The sequence below is a fragment of the Drosophila bipectinata genome, chromosome 2R, assembly GCF_030179905.1.
Source record: "Drosophila bipectinata strain 14024-0381.07 chromosome 2R, DbipHiC1v2, whole genome shotgun sequence".
NCBI lineage: Eukaryota > Metazoa > Arthropoda > Insecta > Diptera > Drosophilidae > Drosophila > Drosophila bipectinata.
In genome coordinates, this window is record NC_091737.1 from 145144 (window position 1) to 163618 (window position 18475).

Genomic DNA, 18475 nt, shown 5'->3' on the forward strand with positions numbered 1-18475 from the left:
CTATATATATATGACTATTCGCCGCATGACTATTCGCCGCGTTTCAATATTCCATTCATGCGTTAGAAAGTTTATGTTATTGCGCATCTATTTCAGTATATGTATGTTATTCATTTGAAGTGTAAAAATTATTTTGGATGCACTGTTTCTGTCAAATATGTCCAAGTTTTTCCGTGTTTTTGCGGGGGTTCTTCCTCATTACTTCAATATGAAGAAAACTGCTACCGAAAGTCATCTTATTTTGATGGCCACCCTGCCAAAAGTGGCTCGCAAGATTTAAAAATTACGATTTTGATTTGGAAGACGCAGAACGTCCTGGACAGCCAAACAAGCTTTAAAATGACGAAGTTGAAGCATATCTCGATGAAGATTGGTGCCGAACACAAGAAGAGCTCGCAAAATCTTTGGGAGTCACTCAAGCAGCCATTGTACATGTTTTTCCTAAATAAACGTTCATAGATTTAAAAAAAATCCGGATACATTAAGATATAAACTATATATTTATAAGTATAGAATACGTAGTATGTTTGTTTTATAATTCCTGCCAACTAAAAATGGTTAAACATATTACTTAATATTTCAAGGCGAAAAATAATATTTTTAAAGCTTAAAAGCTTTATTAAAAAGGATCAAATCATTGCGCATATGGTTGGCGCATATGTTAACTATCGATAGGTTTTTCAGAGTATCGCTATGTTCTCGCTGCGGAATACCAAAAATTGTAGGCGACTATGAAGTTTTTTTACTATTTTAAATGAATATATTTATGAATAGAAAACACAAAGAATAAATGTGTGTCACTTAAACAAATTAAAATACAATTTAAACAAGGCTAAACAATTCCGAAAAAAATTTTTTTGGTAAATATTTTTTTATATTGAATTAATTATGTCCAAGATGCCGGCCAAATATAAAGCGATATTTTAGTCTGTTAGTTTGTGAAATGGATCTCATTCATTCAAGTCGTGCAACTGGTATAAGTCTTTCTGTTTTTACAGACGACAGAATTTGAATGTATCCTGTTTAATATAAAGTATGACATTAGACGGATTTAGTTTCCCGATCCTCAAGGAAGTTTCATTATGAAATAACAAATATCAAATCAATTTTTTTTTTCAACCTTTATTTTAAGGCTTAAATATAAAAGTGAATTGAAATAATATCGAAACTTTAAATTTTAAATTGAAATTTTATTTTAACTTACTTCAGTTATAACTTACAAATACTTGGTTTTTAAATAAAAGTTAAGACTTACGATAAATTTTTCTTAAAAAAAAAAACATGAAACGTACATTTTTTTTACGAAACAATTTTTTTTTTTTAATAAAAATGTCACAAACTCTTTAATTTTTGATGTATGGCCAATGGCCATTATAAAAATTTAAAACGTAAAAAATGCATAAAAAATCCGAGATCTGGTTATGATATGAGAGTTAATGGGCCCATGCACAGGCGAGCATGTTGGCGAACATGTTGTGCTCGCCGAAATTTTTCCCGTAAATGGTAGTGTTCGTCGTCAAATTTTTGTTCGCCAAAATGCTGGCATGAAATTGAAATCATTCTATTTTGTCTACGATGGCAACAACATGCTCGCCAATGGATGTCAACGTTGGCACGAACATCATTTGGGAAAACGTTTAGTAGCGAGAACCAGTGTTTGCGCAGCGCAAAGTGAGTAAAAAATTTATGAAATTAATGTAAATCAGGGGTGTCAAGCTCAGCATACGGCAGAGCAAACTCTAATACCAATGCAAAAAGTCCCAATGCATTGGAGCGAGAACTTTTTTTTGCAAGACATGTCGGTACACTGAAAAAAAATTATAGTACCATTTTCAATGAAAAAAAAGTAACAAAAAAAATATTAATTAAATAAAAATTAAAAACTGTAATAAAACTATAAATAAAAGAAATTCATAGCTTCGATGTCCCCAATTCTGTTTGACATCACAACCAAAAGCTATTTGAGAGACTATGAGAGACTATGCATTTGTTGTTGTTTAGCTCGGTTGTTGTTTTTTGTATTTGGCCTTTGCCTTTGCCTAAAAAATTTCATAGGGATCAGCCGTCTATATCCTACAGCTGGCATATAACTGAACGATCGGAATTGGTATTTGGTACAAATACCAACTTGTGTATTATAATAATCTATATACAATATAAAATAAAGTCGTGTTATGTTACACCAATTATATATCAAGAACGGCATAACAAATTTGAGTGAAAATTGGTAGAGAGGTAGCTTAGAGCCAGGGGAACAGATAAGATCTTTTTATCCCGTTCGACAGCGGGAATTATACTTTTCCGAAATGGCTGCACATATAGTAATAAATAACAGTAAGTAGGCTGTGAGCGTAACGTATCGTAAATTTATGTGTGTGTCATATGCCTCTGAAATAGAGCCCTGGCGACCTCTTATCTACAGTCAGCAGTGCCAAGAAAACGCAATTGGGCCAAATTGAGTCGTCGAACGGTCAATTATAGAGCCGCGCGATATAGAAGAGCACGAAAGTAACGCAGTTACGTGAATCACAATTGAAAGAGGCACGAGATAAACGTTATCAACAAAGACAACTGCAATGAAGAGAAGCGATTCATACATAGTTAGAAATAGAATTGACCAACAACGCAAAGGAGTTCATCGAGGAGCAGTATGAGCTTGATGTTGAACATTCTGCTTTTTCCAAGTAATTATTGGTAATTTGGAAAAAAAAACCTGTATTGTCATGCACTCAAACTTAAAAATTACCCATTTGGGATGTGTTGCTCATCAGGAAAAGTACAACCACCCAAAATTGAAACACCACCTGAACCATTGCGCGGCATACTTCTCGGTACAAATCCAGATTCTACCCTGTTCCTTGAAGTCAATTCGTATACATTAGAATCCGGCTGTAACGACTCCGCTTATAGCGGTCGTCCGGTTATTGCGACGAAAACTCGATGGTTTGGTTGGTCCACATACGAACTTATATAAAAGGAACTCCGCTTAGAACGTTTCCGCTTTTAGCACAATACGCTTATACCGACGAAATTATTCACAATTCAACTGGATATTGTGAAATTCCGAAAAATAAATATGTACAGCGAAAGTCATCAAAGGACGCTGTAAGAAAAAGAAAGCGACACAAAGATTCTTACACCCTCACTACTCTCTCTACTCTCTAGTCAAAGTTCAATATTGAATTAAATTTATTAAATTTTTTTTTTTTGATAAAAAAACTAATATGTTTTATTTTAGAAACCTATTACGAACTTTTTTTTTTTTTAACAGTTGAAAGTTTTATTAAAGATTATAAAGTACATAGATGGGACATCTCATACAAAGAAAAATTTTCTATGGCGGGTTCCAACAGTTGAACCCGCTGGAACGAGCGGGTTCCATTGCGCGACAAGTTAAGTTTGAGAAATTTTTCGCGCGACAACGAATGAGGAATAGCCTAGTGGTAGAGTGCTTGGCTGGTGTGCAAAGTAAAACGAGTTCAAACCAGGCTCGGGGAGTCCATTTTTTTTTAATTTTAAATCTATTTATATTATTGTTTTATTATTTTAATGTTTTTTCCTAAATTTATAATCCAATAAAAAAAAATACAAAATTGTAAAATAACCTTAACATCGTCTCAGTTCGTAGTGGAATCCGCTGTAAAAATGTCTATAAGTGCGGGTTCTACGGCATTTTGGCAGGCCGCGTCGTGAAACTCGCTCTCAAATGTTTTCATTTTTTCCGTCGTGGAACCCGCTGTAATAATGAAAACATTTGAGAGCGGGTTCCACGACAAACGGCTGGCAGATGAGATAGGGAGAGAGAGAATTCTATTTTTAGATCGTAACATCTTTGGAACGATGTAAGATTGAAACGTTGTAATCGAACCAATGTAAGAGTAAAGAGATCAGAAATATCTTTTACTATCCTTACTCGTCAACTCTGTTTTTGGTATAGATTCTAGCGCCTCCTTTAACACCCATTAAGTATCATAAAATCAACTTCGAGGGTAGCCTAGATGGATAGTGCGCGGTCCTTATTCATGGGGTCCTGGGTTCGACTTCATTAGCGGGCGGTTGTTTCAATTTCGATAAAGTTTTAGTTTTATGATTCTTTTTATACCAAATATATAAATATATATATATTATATATATATATATATATTTTTGACCAAAAATATAATCTGTACCAAGTTCCAGCTTTCTATTTTCCAAAACACAAAAGTTGGGTCATTTCCGATCGTTCAGTTATATGGCAGCTATAGGATATAGTCGGCCGATCCTAATAAAATTTGGTAGGTTGGACCAACTAACTAAAAATAGAGTCTGTACTAAATTCCAGCTTTCTATCTTCAAAAACACGAAAGTTGGGTCATTTCCGATCGTTCAGTTATATGGCAGCTATAGGATATAGTCGGCCGATCCTTATGAAATTTGGCATGTCGTATTATTTTGCCAAAAATAGCTCTCATGTCAAATTTGAACTCTTTAACTCTAAAAACACCAAAGTTATACCATTTCCGATCAATCAGTTATATGGCAGCTATAGGATATAGTCAGCCGATCCCGGCCGTTCCGACTTATATACTGCGTGCAAAGGAAAAAAGGGTGTGTGCAAAGTTTCAAGACGATAGCTTTAAAACTGATAGACTAGTTTGCGTAGAAACAGACAGACGGACAGACGGACAGACGGACATGCTCATATCAACTCAGGAGGTGATCCTGATCAAGAATATATATACTTTATAGGGTCGGAGATGTCTCCTTCACTGCGTTGCACACTTTTGGACAAAATTATAATACCCTCTGCAAGGGTATAATAAGTGACGGACGGGTCGGATGACAAAATGCCGGACGGACTCCCTTGAAATTTTATTAGCCGGACATAAAGAAGAATTAAACAATTTTACAATTGTAAAATTAAAGAAAAACAAGAAAGCAAAGCTAACTTCGGGCGGAGCCGAAGTTGATATACCCTTGCAGCTAAAACCGGATATATATTGCAAACATCGGATATAGTTGGCCGATCCTTATGATTACATCATAATAAAACCAATCGATTACACTAAAAAATCGAAAAAAAAGTCCCAAGCTTCTATCTTCAAAAATACAAAAGTTGATATTTCTACTAAATACCATTTCCGATCGTTCAGTTATATTGCAGCTATAGGATATAGTCGGCCGATCCTAATGAAATTTTGTAGGTCGAATTAACTGACCAAAAATAGAATGTGTACCAAGTTCCAGCTTTCTATCTTCAAAAACACGAAAGTTGGGTCATTTCCGATCGTTCAGTTATATGGCAGCTATAAGATATAGTCGTCCGATCCATATGAAATTTGGCATGTCGTATTATTTTGCCAAAAATAGCTCTCATGTCAATTTTTAGCCCTCTAACTCTAAAAACACCAAAGTTATACCATTTCCGATCAATCAGTTATATGGCAGCTATAGGATATAGTCGGCCGATCCCGGTCGTTCCGACTTATATACTGCGTGCAAAGGAAAGAAGGGTGTGTGCAAAGTTTCAAGACGATAGCTTTAAAACTGAGAGACTAGTTCGCGTAGAAACAGACAGACAGACAGACGGACAGACGGACAGACGGACATGCTCATATCAACTCAGGAGGTGATCCTGATCAAGAATATATATACTTTATAGGGTCGGAGATGTCTCCTTCACTGCGTTGCACACTTTTGGACAAAATTATAATACCCTCTGCAAGGGTATAATAATACAATTAAAGGAAAAAACAAGAAAGGAAAGCTAACTTCGGGCGGAGCCGAAGTTTATATACCCTTGCAGTTTAAACCGGATATATATCGCAAACATCGGATAAAGTTGGCCGATCCTTATGGGAATATGAATATATAATCCAATTTATTACAATACAAAATCTAAAAAAAGTCTCAAGCTTCTATCTTCAAAAATACCAAAGTTGGTATTTCTACCAAAAATCATTTCCGATCGTTCAGTTATATGGTAGCTATAAGATATAGTCAGCCGATCGTTATGAAATTTGGTAGATCGGATTAACTGACCAAAAATAGAATGTGTACCAAGTGCCAGCTTTCTATCTTCAAAAACACGAAAGTTGGGTCATTTCCGATCGTTCAGTTATATGGCAGCTATAAGACATGTCGTAATGTTTTGCCAAAAATAGCTCTCATGTCAAATTTGAACTCTCTAACTCTAAAAACACCAAAGTTATACCATTTCCGATTAATCAGTTATATGGCAGCTATAGGATATAGTCGGCCGATCCCGGCCGTTCCGACTTATATACTGCGTGCAAAGAAAAGAAGGGTGTGTGCAAAGTTTCAAGTCGATAGCTTTAAAACTGAGAGACTAGTTCGCGTAGAAACAGACAGACAGACGGACAGACGGACAGACGGACATGCTCATATCAACTCAGGAGGTGATCCTGATCAAGAATATATATACTTTATAGGGTCGGAGATGTCTCCTTCACTGCGTTGCACACTTTTGACCAAAATTATAATACCCTCTGCAAGGGTATAACAAGAAAGGAAAGCTAACTTCGGGCGGAGCCGAAGTTTATATACCCTTGCAGTTAAAACCGGATATTTATCGCAAACATCGGATATAGTTGGCCGATCCTTATGGGAATAGGAATATATAATCCAATTTATTACAATACAAAATCTAAAAAAAGTCCCAAACTTCTATCTTCAAAAATACGAAAGTTGATATTTCTACCAAATACCATTTCCGATCGTTCAGTTATATGGCAGCTATGGGATATAGTCGGCCGATCCTAATGAAATTTGGTAGGTTGGATCAACTGACCAAGAATTAAATCTGTACTAAGTTCCAGCTTTCTATCTTCAAAAACACGAAAGTTGGGTCATTTGCGATCGTTCAGTTATATGGCAGCTATAGGATATAGTCGGCCGATCCTTATGAAATTTGGCATGTCGTATTATTTTGCCAAAAATAGCTCTCATGTCAAATTTGAACTCTCTAACTCTAAAAACACCAAAGTTATACCATTTCCGATCAATCAGTTATATGGCAGCTATAGGATATAGTCGGCCGATCCGGGCCGTTCCGACTTATATACTGCGTGCAAAGGAAAGAAGGGTGTGTGCAAAGTTTCAAGTCGATAGCTTTAAAACTGAGAGACTAGTTCGCGTAGAAACAGACAGACGGACAGACAGACGGACAGACAGACGGACAGACGGACAGACGGACATGCTCATATCAACTCAGGAGGTGATCCTGATCAAGAATATATATACTTTATAGGGTCGGAGATGTCTCCTTCACTGCGTTGCACACTTTTGACCAAAATTATAATACCCTCTGCAAGGGTATAAAAATAATAATAATTATAAAAGAAAGAAAAAGTTCAAAGTCCTTACGAGGATTTGAACTCAGAAAAAGTACACATAGAGTAACTACTCTATGCATTACGCTACCATCCTTTCTCGATCTGCGGTGACCAAAAATACTATTTGTTCTACCAACTACCACATCGGCGCATCGAACAGAAACGAGAAATTGAAATTGAAATTTGGAAGCCAAAACCTTTTTACGCCGTCGTGCGAGCAGTCACACATACATACATACATACATAGGTTCAAATTTTTGTTGACGGGTACATGTAAGGAGTTCTAAAAATAGAATCGTATGCATGTGCGTTCCCCCCTCACCAACAAGCTCGACGCAAAAAGTTGACCGTTTTAGGCCCTGATGTCCCATCTATGTACTTTATAATCTTTGGTTTTATTTACAATCTGTCCTCAGATTGATTTATTTTTTTCTTGCTCCTATAGGGTTATACATATTGGTTATAGCGTCGTCCGGATATAACGACGTAAAATTATTTGTCCCTTGAAAGGCGCTATAACCGGATTCTACTGTATTCAATTCATGCTTCCAAATGACATCGTTTTTACTCATCACAGATATACATCTTGAACTACAGTACGATACAGTAGAAATGACAGGCATTGTTAGTCGCAATATTCCACTACTTAATGACAAACAAAAAATTATTTACGACCGCATTATGCTCGCAGATGCGGCAGGATAAGGAGCCAGGTGGAATTATGGAATTTATGCACCAGGTGGAATTACGATTAAAAATTGCATCGCTTTGGCCATTGCATCTTCTGGCATTGCCGCAACTTTATAAGATAGAGGCAGAACAGCTCATTCAGCACTTAAGTTGCCACTAAACATTCAAAATAATCCAGATGCAGTGTGCAACATAAAAGAACAATCGTATATGGGCATAGTGCTGAAACAATGTAAAATAATTATTTAGGATGGTACGCAACCATTCGCTTGTGGCATTGGATTGGACATTAACGGATATAAATAACAATGATAAACTATTTGGCGGCTCTGTGGTACTCCTTTCAAGTGATTACAGACAAACTCTTCCAGTTATTCCACCTTTAACGTACGCTAATTAAATTAATGCGTGCTTAAAATCATCGCGAGTGCAACTTAAAAAGTGCAACTGCCGAAGAATATGCGCGTTCAAATGCTTCGGGATCCGTCCGCCGAAATTTTCTCTAAACAACTGTTAGATATTGGGAATGGGAAAGTTGCTGTACGTGAAAATACTGTTTGGTGATGGTGTAGTCGCCCCTGGTGGTTGCTGAGGGGTTGCTTCTCCTCGTAGGTAGTAAGCCATGTTTGGGTCCCTAGCGGTTGCCGAGGGAAATTCCTTCTATGGCAGGAATTACGGTGGGAGCAATAAAATGAATTTACTATTTAACGGCTGTGCCGGAGTATTGAAATTAAGTCCTCTTTATTGAGTGACGTTCTAATACAAACTGAAACTTAAAGCTAACAAAATGTATTTCATAGCGGCCACGCAAATATGCAGTGCTTGCCGCTATGTATGGGCATCCGGCCAGACGCTGTGTCAGCAGTTTGGCCAGAGCGAGCTCTTAAATAATCGGACATTGCTGCTGCTCGGTTAACTTCAGTTAACTTGTATATAAACTTCGGGTCCACCAAAAAGAAAAATTTTTTTTTTATTTTAATTTTGAAAAAAAATAAAACTTAAAATAAAATAAAATAAACAATAAAGTAAATCCACTTAAGAGAGCTTAAAGAAATATTTTGCTTGTTTAGCGCTGTTCTCATTAAAGTTCTCACACATGAAATCTGGGATTAGCCTACAGAGTGGATTATAACGGTGGATTATACGTCTTGCGGTGGACATGATATCCCGAAAACGGTTCATCCGAAATCCAAAATTCAAAAAAATTTAGCTAGTATATTGTATTGTCTAGTCTGTGAACGAAGGATTTGTAAAAATTTTGATTAACAAAAAAATGGCGACGTTTTTAACAAAAAATGTACTTTTCAAGGTATAAGATTTTCGATTTTTATGCTTTAAAAATGTAGTTCTCAAAAAAATTGAAAATCCCTCGTTCACGGACTAGCTAATATCATATCAATAAATAAGTGGTCAAAATTTGGTGTTGATCGGATTAGTAGTTTTTTAGTAACCGTGTCCACCGCAAAGGTAATTTCCAAAAAAAAAATTCTGAGATAATCGCGTTTAAAGTTTCCAGTTTGTTCAAGTTTTATATGCAGGTAGTGCGCTATAAATAGATACAACTTCGGTTCTAATGCTCCGATCGTTATGAATTTTTGTGCAAGTATTCTCAACAGTATATACTTAAAGAATATGCAGTAAAAAATAAATTGATTTTTTAATCAATCACAACTGTATATAAGCCCTTAATAACTATACCACGCTCACTTCAGCCACCAAAAGGACTAAAGTCCAAAGGAGTTGTGTTCCACCGCAGAAAACATGAACAAATTGAGCTCTGAACAAATTGAGAGCGTTTTGTCAACAATACTGGAAACTTGGCATCGTACGATAAATAAACGAACACTCGCAGCAGTTTTAGGTGAGAGGAAAATCCTTCAATCATATCCATTAAATATGAGGTAGAGACCATTGCGGTTAATCCGACCACATTCTTTTTTGCTTCTATATCTAGAAGTTCTGGTGACAGATTAAGCAGGAGGCCCGTCGGGTTAGTTTTGAAAAGATGGACCTATATACCAAATCGATTTTAAAGTCTCGGTTACGCCTCCACCTCTGGACACTATATTTACCGAGTTCTGTTTAGTTGGTAGATTCCGCCACGTGATCATCTACCTATCCAACTATCATCTGACCACTCTTAAATTCCAGCAACTCTGTTTGAGACGAATGTTGATTGTCGGGTCAAGCAGCAGCACGGCGTTTAATGTTTATGTTTAAATAATGTTTAAATAATGTTTATGTAATGTTTAGTGTAATTATTAGTGTAATGTTTATTTATTAGGCTTAAGTTTGTACAAAGGCTTTGTTGATCGCAAGCCGACTCTTTCTCGGCCGCTCGACTCAACAAGCTTTCTATAGAGAGTTTTAGCTCGGCAATGTCTAGGTTGGGCCCCCCTTTCCACTTTCGAGAGCTTTAGCTCGAGGTGACTTGTCGGGCCGCCCTCTCTCTGTATTTTACTTGAGTCCCTGCATGCACCATAGCTGGTCTATCTGCGGATCATCCGGCTTGATCTGCATGCAGAAATAAACATTTATAACGTGCAATTTAAATACAAAATCGTCTTTTATTTACGGCATTGAAAACGCTCAATGACCAAACATTGATAATGACGATGGATGGGAACGAATCCTCCGATGGGAACGATAGGAATGAATCCTACAGTACGAACTGTACGAATCCAAATACAGTTCGTTCGATCGATACTTTTATTAGAGGCTTTATCTTGCGGCAGAGATCTGCGAGAAGGTGAGCGGCACATAGCTCAAGACGGGGGACCGCGCTATTTTAGACCTTGCAGTCAACAATTAAACTTGAATACCTTCTGCAGATTCGCAACGAATATAAACGCAGGCTCCATTGGCTCTCATCGATGCGTTAAGCATGAATTTTAATCGGGGCATCGGCTCGGTAAACAAGAATTTCGGAATTGAGATTTCCTCTAATGTTTCTGTTTCCAAGTGCAGTAATTGACTCATCCCAATCTAGCTTATTTAGTCAAAGTTTTTGCAATACGATCTTTCCTTTTATAAGTATGAGGCTTAATAAGCCAAGAGGGCTTATTACGTTTGTACGTTTGTACCGTCCATGTACGTTTGTACTCCAGAAGTCCAGACGTGTACGTCCATATACTTTTGTCCGTCTGGATTTGACATGAAGACTCCTACAATGACCACGCAGTTCAAGTTTGTTGCAAAAGTTTGCTACGATCCCTCCCGGGAGGTATACCTGTAATATGTATATGTGTATATATGTAAAATTTCTCAAACAAACGGGCTAAAATTTTCAGCGCGTGGATCTCTATGGATATAAGAGATAGAACTATCCAATTTGGAACATTGACTCGTATGATTTGCACGCATATGACCCCAGAATCATCTCTGACCCCATAAACTATATATATTCGTAAATTTGACAGCCGAGTCAATTTAGCCATTCACGTTTGTCCGTCTGGATTTGACATGGAGACTCCTACAATGACCACGCAGTTCAAGTTTGTTGCAAAAGTTTGCTAAGAATGTTAAGAATGTTCTGCATGGTCGCCCTTTGACCCATGACTGAAGCATCAATTTAAAATTTAAATATATCATCTTTAGGAATCCAAGCGATTCCTAATGCTTAAGTCAGCTCTTAGTCCGAAACTTAGCCGTGCTCTCGGATGCAGTAACTTCAGGCGAGTTTGACAACCACTTGCTCAATTCAAACCAAGCGTTTTGAATAACCTGAGTTACTTCAGACTTATTTGTCGTTAGCTCCTCAAGGCAACCAGCACCCGGTTACATGTCGTCGACGTAAAAATCGGACCCAATAACTACTTAAGCTCGAGGAATTGTATTTTTCACAGATTCACTCAACCTCTTTAAACACCTTATGGTCAGGAATGAGGCAGTGCCATATGTAACGGTGTTGAGCTTGCACAGTTTCAAGGACTCTGATGGGTCTTTCCTTCACACTATCAACTGGTATCGCATATCGGCTTAATTTTTTTTATTTTTATTTTTTTTTTTTTTTTTCGCTGTCTTTCAGAATTTGGAAATGGCTTGTGCGTCAATAAGAGCATCAGCTAGCATTCCTGTATTCATCATAAAGCTTAGAGGCCCAGACGACCGAGGGGCGCTCGAGAAACGATTTGTTAGTACATATTAAGCTAATTGAAGTTTGTTAAGCTAAGAGGAGTTAGTAAGGAAATTTAAAGTTCTGTATTTTAAATTAGAGGGACAGGAAAGAGATGTAATAGAGTAGAGACCATTGTAGTTCGAACATAATACCCTAAAAGGGTCATGCAGTGCATATGTCGAACTACAACGGCTAAGGAACAGAGGACTAAAGTTTCAAGTCCATCTATTAGGAATGTTGAAATTTAAGCGTGTTAGTAAATGCTGGCTATCTACATCCCCGTTAATCAGGTTATGCAGGAAAACTAAACCGAGCATTGTCCTACGATTTGTTAAGCTAGGTAAGTTTATAAGTAAAAGTCTGCTACTGTAGGATGGAAGCTGAAGATTTGCATCCCAGTATAAACCTCTAAGTGCAAATATTAAAAAGTTCTTTTGTACGGATTCTATGCGGTCCTTATGAACTCCATATTGGGGACTCCAGACACATGAACCGTACTCTAGTATAGGACGGACCAAGGAAATAAATAATGTTTTGGTTATATAGGGGTCATTAAATTCTTTTGGCCACCTTTTGATAAAACCAAGGACTCCTTTAGCCTTATTAACCATTAAGGAAATATGGTCGGCAAATTTAAGTTTGATGTCTAATAGGATGCCGAGATCATTAACCTGGGTTAATTTTTCTAAGGCAATCCCATTAATAGAATAAGTAGCTTGCAGAGGGCAAGAACGATAAAAAGACATATGTTTGCATTTTGATCCATTAAGTATTAGATCATTAGCTAAACACCATTTTTGAAAGTTATCAAGGTCAGACTGAAGACTGCATTGGGCAGAGATGGATTTGTACTGAAGACAAAGCTTTACATCATCTGCATACATAAGAACTAGAGAGTTCGTTAAAGCAGGGGGCAAGTCATTTATAAAAAGCGTAAATAATAACGGGCCAAGATGACTTCCTTGAGGGACGCCGGATGTAGCACGGACCAGACGGGACTGTATGTTTTTAAATAAGACTCTTTGTGTCCTTCCATCTAGGTAGCTGGAGATCCACGTTAAGAGGTCTTTAGGAAAACCCAGCATATTCAGTTTACTCAACAAGAGTGAGTGATTAACTGAATCAAATGCTTTGCTGACGTCTGTGTAAATTACATTGGTTTGATATCCCTTACAAAAGCCATCTATGACAAAGGATGTCAACTCCAATAAGTTTGTGGTGGTGGAGCGACGCTTAATAAAGCCATGCTGACAAGGAGTGATGATCGAAGAGCAAAGGTGTTGCAAATGAGGGGTAATTAATTTTTCAAATAACTTTGGAATTGCCGACAACTTAGAGATGCCTCTGTAGTTGGCAGCCTCAGACTTTTTCCCTTTTTTATGTAGGGGAATTATAAATGATTCCTTCTACTTAAGGGGAAAAATCGAGGTTTCCAAAGATAAGTTGAAAAGTCTAAGTAGAGGTTTGCATAGAGCCCTGGCACAGTATTTTAGCACACAGCCTGGTACTCCATCGGGGCCTGGCGAATAAATGGGTTTTACCCTTAAAAGACCAGATAATAAGTTGTTCTCAGAAAAAAACGGACAGAAAATAAGATTTGCTCCTTGAATGTTATATGCGTAAGGCTGATCAGTCAATTTTGGAAGAGAATAAGTTGTTTGAAAAAATTCTGCGAATAGATCGGCAATGGCATGATCAGAAGTCGCAGAGGAATTTTCAAACGTAAGCAGGGGTGAAAAAGATACGTGTTTACGCTTAGTGTTTACAAAATTATAAAACTGCTTTGGATCCTGAGTAAATTGTATCCGGCAGCGGTCAATATAATTCCTATAACATTCAGCGTTATGCACGGTAAAATTCGACCGAGCTAGTAGGTATCTTGAGAAATCAACACTACTGCAGGTTTTTTTATATTTAAGTAAAAGCTTATTTTTTTTATTTTTTAAGTTAGCGAGGCACCTTGTAAACCAAGGAGGATTTGTTGAAGCGGACGGACATTTCCAAGGCACACATGAGTCAAAAAATTTATTTAAAGTAAAATAAAATTTTTTCTAAAGTGACATTAAGATCCGTGCGACATAATTTACCATTGCTTGGCAATTCATATTTTTTATGTCGGCTATCAGAGCAAATTTGTTTTCGCGGAACCGAAAACACGTTAAATAGTTGAATAAAACTCTTTCTGGATTGTAGGACTAACCATCAATAGATCGTTTAGGCACTTCTGTGTTGATGTCTTACAAGACGCATCAAACACGACTCGTAACTTGGTCGATGTGCTTTGGAGCCGTAAGACACACTGATGGGGTATTACATAGAGTGGAGTAGCAAAAACAACATTGCTTGTTGGGGACATATGACTTAAGGATTCTTCCATAAATTCCAAATACATTTTCTTTAAATTCGGATCTCGAGATAATCTCCTCTCGAGCGACAAAAAACGGCGTTGCGCTACCTCAAACAAGTTTTCCGAAAACGGTTGGATCCAATTTAAATGGAAGCCTGACTTCAAATCGACCTGAAGGCAGTACAACAGTATTTTTCTGATAATGTTCCTCACAGGTTCCTTGATCAGGTGACAAAAACTTTTTAGAAGTTGGTACTTCTTCCAACGACCAGAATTTTTTCAAATTGCCATCTATCGACTCGAGTAATTCTTCTTTGCAATTCAGGCTAGAGACAGGCTGTTGAGGAGTTGAGGTATTAGCCTTATATTTTCCCGATACTATCCAAGGAGAGTTTTCTGGAGAATGGGATGGTTCGGACCTTGTTTGCTTTGGCCAACGGACAACAGTTCGAAAAATGACTCAGCTCCAATTAACATGTCTATCCGCTGAGGTTTATAAAAATATGGGTCTGCTAAAGGCAAGTTCTTTGGTTGGTCCCAATCTTTCACTTTCACTGACTGGTCAGGCTGATAACTACTATTAATCTACCATTAATCGTTGACTGCACCACAGTGTGTATCTTTTTCTTAACCTGGGAAATAGCTTGACCAATTCCAATCAAGTTGATACACGATTCCTCCCTACGGATCTGTAAGCGTTGAGCAAGTTCTTAAGTAATGAAGTTCATTTGTGACCCAGAGTCAAGAGGTGCTCGGGCCAATATATGCTCGCCATTTTTAGTTCTAACGCTTACGATCGACGTCGCTAACAAAACCCTTTCTAGAGATGACGCATGCAAAGCATGTGACGTAGAAGGGACATCAAGATGTAGCGCTGGAGGAGGATGTTCATTTGGTGGTGGTAGCGCCAAGTTATTTTCGGTCACAGTAAATCGGTGCAGAAGTTTGTGGTGCGATCTTGCACAAATTTGACATCTAGTCGATTTACACTTCGCAACCGTGTGACCTTTTCGCAGACAATTTAAACATAATGAGGCTGACTTGACAAACTCAAACCGTTGCATTACAGCAAGGCGAGCGAACGGACTACACTGGGCAAGACTATGGTCTTGTGCGTTGCAATAACTGCATGCTTGTTTATTGGAAGCGGAGCAAGCTCCTATTGTGCTGCTTCCCGAACCCAATTTTCTCCTGTTTTGGCTTGCCAATCTCTTCAGCGGACAGGTGCTGGTACCTACGGTTTAATATTTTTTCGAAATCGGACCACAGCGGCAATTCCTCATAATCCAGTGACTCTTCCCATTTTTCTCTGGTCACTGGATCTACTCTACTCAAAACTAAATGAATGATCATTGAGTTTGCAATTTTAGTGTCATCTCCTATGGACAATATTGACCCGTAAATGACGATGACACTGTGTCGATGAGACCTCTCAACGACGACGCCGTCTACGAAACTTTCGGAAGGCTGAATAATTTGCTTATTTGGTTCGCAAAGATGAGACATTCGTTATCGTAAACTCTTTTCAGACTAGCGATAGCATTGCCATGATTACTGTTGGTGACTTGGAATGCCTTGATAGTTCCTAAGGCTTCACCAGAGAGGCAAAAAATTAAATGCTTAAATTTCTCGATAACAGGAATGTTCACATCCTTGTCTACTAATGTCTCGAAGAGACTCCTTAAATTTTTTAACTCCGAAAAGTTGCCACTGAATTTTGGCAATGCTGAACTGGGAAGTCCAGCTCGAGTTGGGGCTGTGAAGGCATTTAATGAAGACATCACCCTTGCCGTAGTCGTTATTTCTAATTCTTCTAACTCGGCTCAATATTCATCTTCCTCATCTTAATTCTCGATCTGGTCTTGCAGTTCATTTGCCTTAAAAATTGTCTCATTTAAAACCTGAAGTCTGCACACTAGCTCGATCTTTACTAAAGGAACTGACTCAGCTTCCAAACGTTCCTCTAACCGGCGAATGCTTTTTACTGACATTTAATCTTCTTCTTAAGGGGTTATGCACCTTCTTTGTCGAAGAAAAAGAGGAAAGTTCGGATTTATTTTGTAGGTATGTAGCAATTATTTAATTGCACGTATTTTTTTATTTTTTGATAGTACACTTTATTAACAATGTTTGTGCAAAATTTCGTAGAAAAATATTAAATAGTTTTTAAGGGGGACTGTTGCATATGGGAACTTTTTATGCTAAAAATGAATGCTTTATTTATGTTGAATGTTTTATCCTTTTTGGTCTATAGAAATTTCACTAAAAAATTCATTTCGGCGAAAAAAAAACAGAAAAATTTCATTACGAACATTTGAAAAACAATTTGAAGTAAATCGGTTCAGTAGTTTTCTGCCAATCCATAACACCGCGCTATAACTTTTTTTCTACTGCTCGAATCTCTATGAAAATTTGGGAAACTGTTCTCAAGGAGTTGTTCCTTAAGATAAAGCAATACAAAAATTTTTGATTTTTTTTTTAATAAAAAAGGTATATAACCCCTTATGTTATTAAGAGTCGTGGATTTTAATTTTTGTTTATAATTATAATTATTATTCTCCATTTTCTGATTTTATTTATTTTTAATAAGCAGACAACAACTATAAATTTTAAAATTTATTATTTTTCTCATTTTTAATTATTTAATTAATTAAATTAAATAACTATGGCGAAACACGAAAAAATATATTTAATTTCATATCTGGCGAAAAACAAAACAACAGTGATGCGGATATTTATTTTGATGTTTATTAATTTTGTCCACATTTTTTTATATATTTTTATTCCAACTATTCAAATTGTTAGCTATACTTGTACTAATTTACAAGTACGTATGCGACAAGAATTGAAAGGAGGGTGCAACATTTCTGCACAAGACTAAATCCACGTCTTGTGCTGAAATTCTTTTCTGAAATTCTTGAATTCATCTTTTCCAATTCCAATTTTTTGCAGACATACCTGCGGTTTTGCCTTGAATCCTTTAATCCCGCAGGCAGGCCACATCGAAAAAAAATTCAGTCAAGTAACGGAAATACATCTCGGAAATACAATTTATGGGGTTCTACAATTTACTTGGGGATCGTTTTATAGCCCCAGGAGACATACGTATGCGAATCATACGGGGATCAAGTCTAGTGTCTCTCAAAGGAAGGTGTCGGGTCAGGCAGCAGCCGCTAAATTAGTTATTGTTTATTTATTAAGCTAAAGTATGGATATATCACCTTAGTTGGTCGCAAGCCGACTCTTTCTCGGCCACTCGACTTCAACGGGCCCATTTTAAGAGAGCTTTAGCTTCGCAATCACTATTTCGGGGCGCTATTTCCGCTATCGAGAGCTTTAGCTTCGCGTATGACTAGTCGAGCCGCACTCTCTGTTCATATTAATAGTCACCAGATGATTAGTCACTTAGCACCATAAACTGGATGATGACAATGGTTGATCACAGTTTCGTCTGCCTGCGGTAAAAAAAAATATAACGTAGAAGATTTAAATTCTGCATTTCTTTTCCCGGCATTGAAAACTCTCAATGACCTAACAGAAGGCAATTGGACTGGACTATGTTTCAGCTGGAAGCCCAAATACAGGACAACAGACCAATGCACAGTGGTCCGGCTTGTATGAAGAGAGCGGCCAAAAATACTTCTAGTTGAGGTAGGGACTGGAAACTTTGCACAAAATATTTATATTCTTATTCTAAAATAATATGTTAAAATCAGCCAGATCGGGCAACTATATCATATAGCTGCCATATAACTGATTGATCGAAAATGCTATAACTTGGGTGTTTTTACAGTTAGAGATTTCAGTTTTTGTACGAATGCTATATTTGACAAAATAACACGACCTTCCAAATTTCATAAGGATCAGCCGACTATATCCTATAGTATGTGTGTTAGTATTTTTACGATATTAGACACATCGGCAAATTTCGGCAGCTAATTTTAAAATATTTAGTAACCTAAAATAAGACGATCACGAAAACATACA

At 37.2% G+C, this 18475-nt stretch overlaps 1 protein-coding gene across 1 annotated transcript in view; it reads left to right on the top strand.

Annotated features, from left to right (window-relative positions):
• The first annotated feature begins 695 nt into the window (after positions 1 to 695).
• Positions 696 to 18475, top strand: part of LOC122321159 (cell adhesion molecule Dscam2-like) — a 994286-nt gene continuing 976506 nt past the window's right edge. Inside the window, exon 1 of the mRNA XM_070278943.1 lies at positions 696 to 721. The gene's annotated coding sequence lies outside the window, so the exon portion shown is untranslated. The remainder of the gene's footprint in view (positions 722 to 18475) is intronic.